Source organism: Theropithecus gelada, chromosome 4 (genome assembly GCF_003255815.1).
Source record: "Theropithecus gelada isolate Dixy chromosome 4, Tgel_1.0, whole genome shotgun sequence".
Lineage (NCBI taxonomy): Eukaryota > Metazoa > Chordata > Mammalia > Primates > Cercopithecidae > Theropithecus > Theropithecus gelada.
Window position 1 is genome coordinate 163,497,180 of NC_037671.1, and position 3,994 is coordinate 163,501,173.

Sequence of the window (3,994 nt, forward strand, 5' to 3'; positions counted from 1 at the left end):
GGAGGCTGAGGCAGGAGAATGGCGTGAACCCGGGAGGTGGAAACTGCAGTGAGCCAAGATCATGCCACTGCACTCCAGCCTGGGCAACAGAGCGAGACTCTGTCTCAAAAAAAAAAAAAAAAAAAAAAAAAAAAAAAAAAAAAAAAAAAAATTGGGGTTTTCCCATTTAAAATGTGAAAATTTGGATAACAATCTCCTTACTCTTGTTATATTGGTTATTTATATTTTCTAACTCTCTATAATAAACTTTACTTTCACAATTTAGAAAAATAAAAGTAAAAATATTATGATGGGTATTGTAATAAGAGAGGCAATAAAACTAATAGATGACATATAAGGACAATTTTTGTTTTTGATATTTAAGTTGCAGAATCACTTTACTAAGGAGTTAATTTTTTTTTTTTTTTTTTTTTTGAGATGGAATTTTGCTCCTGTTGCCCAGGCTGGAGTGCAATGGCACAATCTCAGCTCACTGTAACCTCCGCCTCCCAGGTTCAAGTGATTCCGTCCTGAGTAGCTGGGATTACACGCATGCGCCACCATGCCCGCCTAATTTTGTATTTTTAGTAGAGACGGGGTTTTTCCATGTTGGTCGGCCTGGTCTCGAACTCCTGCCCTCAGGTGAAGCACCCACCTTGGCCTCCCAAAGTGCTGGAATTACAGGTGTGAGTCACTGTGCCCAGTCTTTTTTTTTTTGAGACTGAGTCTTGCCCTGTCACCCAGGCTAGAGTGCAGTGGTATGATCCCAACTCACTGCAACCTCCACCTCCCAGGCTCAAGTGATTCTCCTGCCTCAGCCACCTGAGTAGCAGGGACTACGGGCATGTACCACCATGCCTGGCTAATTTTTGTATTTTCAGTAGAGACAGGGTTTTGCCACGTTGGCCAGGCTGGTCTCAAACTCCTGACCTCATGTGTTCTGCCGGCCTCGGCCTCCCAAAGTGCTGGAATTACAGGCATGCGCCACCATGCCCAGCCCAGGGAATTAATTTTGAGAGACAACAGAAGTTAAGAGGCGAGCTCTAGGATTAGCCAGAGCTAGGCAAAAATCCTAGCTGTACTACTGGCCAGTTGTGTGACTTACAAAAGGCTAGTTAGTATATTTTACCTTCAATAATCCTCACTTTAAAATAGGATTAAGTACAGTACTTGTCTTCTAAGGTTTTAAAAAGGCTTAGATGGTAGCCGGGCACGGTGGTGGACATCTGCAATCCCAGCTACTCAGGAGGCTAAAGCAGGAGAATCGCTTGAACCCGGAATGTGGAGGTTGCAGTGAGCTAAGATCGTGCCACTGCACTCCAGCCTGGACAACAAAGGGAGACTCCGTCTCAAAAAAAAAAAAAAAGAAGAAGAAAAACTAAAAAGGCATAGATGAGACTGTGCATGTAAATCACGGGTATTTATTAACTTTAAACTGCTGAAATTATTTGTATTGTTTATTTGGCTATTCTTATACTCTTGATATTTTTGCTATCTCTGTTGAGCTCTGGAGGTGTTTAGATATGAAAGAGCATTCTACGTCGGGGAACAGAATGTGCAAAAATAGAGTCATGGAAGTGCCTCCAAAGACAGAGAATAGCAAGTGGGGGCAGAGTAAGCGGGTGTGGAGATCACAGAGCCCAGGCATAAAGGACCTGGCCAGCCAGCTTAGCTTCATCCTTAGGCCTGAAGACAGGAACGGTTTTGTTTCGCCAAACAGGTGTATGTGTCTATATATACATATGAACACACACACACACACACACACACACACACACACACACGTCTCATGTCTCTCATTGAACCTTTATGCCAGGTTAGTCTCCTCGTCCACCCGTCCCCCTCCCCATGCTACCAAAGCATTTTATTCCTATCTCCATGACTGCACTTTACCACGTGGTGCATTGTGATCGCTTGTTTACAAACCTGTCTCTCCCAGTAGACTGTGAACTCCTACAGACTGTCTCCTACCTCACAGCTAACCTCTAAGGAAGGTCTCATGAGGACTCCAGCTTCACAGGAAAGAAAGGGGGTTCTGAGAGTTCAACTCATGTGCCCAAAATTACACAGCTAGAACTAGGATTTGAACCCAGGCAGCCCAACTCTGAACCCAAGCTCCTGGCTAACACTAACATTCTACAGCATACATAGTAGATGGTAAATAAACACCTAGATCCTTCCCTTGGTCAACAGTTACTGGTGGTAAAGTGAGAGAGGCCACTATCATGGCCACAGATGAGTATGGATCACAGGAAGGGTCACCCTTGCCCCTCCTGACCCCCCAGTCATGCTTTCTATTCAATGCTCTCACATACAGCACCTCCCCTAATGCTTACAACAAAACCATGAAGTGGGTAAAATCATGCCTGTTTTCACAGCTTAAGAAAGAGGGGCTCAAATACTTTAACTCACAAAAGGAGAACTACTTAGGTAGCAGGGTTGGAACTCTGTTTCCCCAACAATAAGTCCAGGACTCTTTCCCCTTCACTCTCATGACCTCATTATCTAATGCTCTGGGATAGGAAAGAGGGTGGAGGGGGTGCCCAAAGACAACTACTTTGAGGTCACAACTGGACGCTTTCTTAAGGACATAAGACTATCATTTGGAGTAGGGGCCCCTAGTAAATCCACTATTGCCATGGCTGTGGTACATGAACTACAGTGGGTTATCATACATCTAAACAAGTTAGAACAAACCATAATACAGGGCAATATCCCTCTCATTTTCCCCTCCCTTTTCATGTAAATAATTATGTAAAGTCAAATTCTTCCCTCTTTTTTCTTTTCAGGTCTCAGCTCAGTTATTTCCACCCCAGCAATCTCTTTCTCACACCCCACAAGAATGTACTCGTTAATCCTCTTCCACCTTTTATTAACCATTATCCAGTTACTCAAGTAAATCTTTTTCTGACAGCCTTTGTTCCATTTATAAACTCCAAAACAACTCCATTACAGTTGACAAGCACAAAAGTACTATTCATCATATACCTAAATTAAGGGAAAGACCAGCCATTTACCTTGAACCATTCTAGGCTCAGAGAACAATACCATGTACCATGGTGATCAGATGGTGATCAGATGTCCCCTTAACAATCTTCTCAGATGGTTCAGGTCCTTCTTTATCCTAAGCTAATGAAACTGTGGTGTACAGTGGTTAATGTGCCTGTGGTTGATCCAAATCCCAGTTCCGCTACTCAGTAGCTGTATAATTTGGAGCAGCTATTTAATCTTTGCCCCAATTTCCTTATCTGTAAAGAGGGATGATAATGGAATCTGCCTCCTAGGGTTATATGAATTAAAAGGGTTAATTCATATAATCACTTAGAATTGTCAGGAATAAGGCAAAAGCAAAATAAACATAGGTTATTGATATTTTTGCAAACACGAACATTCAATATTTAAAAAGCTTTTCAATGGATGGATGTGGTGGCTCACACCTGCAATCCCAGCACTTTGGGAGGCTGAGGCAAGTGGATCACTTGAGGTCAGGAGTTCAAGACCAGCCTGGCCAGCATGGCGAAACCCTGTCTCTACTAAAAATACAAAAATTAGCCAGACATGTTGGCGTGCGCCTGTAGTCCCAGCTACTTGGGAGGCTGTGGCGTGAGAATTGCTTGAATCCAGGAGGCGGAGGTTGCAGTGAGCCCAGATGACACCACTGCACTCTAGCCTGGGAGACAGAGTGAGATACTGTCTCAAAGAAAAGAAAAAAAAAAGCTTTTTAAATTTTTACTCTTAAAAAATACTATTACAACCTTTAAAAAAAAAAACAACCCAAATTTTTACCTGCAAATGCAGTGTTTCAGTCATATAATCAACTAATTATACACCTTTACTGGGTAACCAAAAGACCTGACTGCCGCTCATAATACTGTTTCTATGGAAAATTTATTTGAGTTCAGGAGTTTATTTACAAATGAAATTTTGAAGCACAGTTTACCTGGAAGATAGAATGTTTATATTAAATATCCAAATGTGTATAAATCTATATCTCATTTTATTTACCAGAATATCC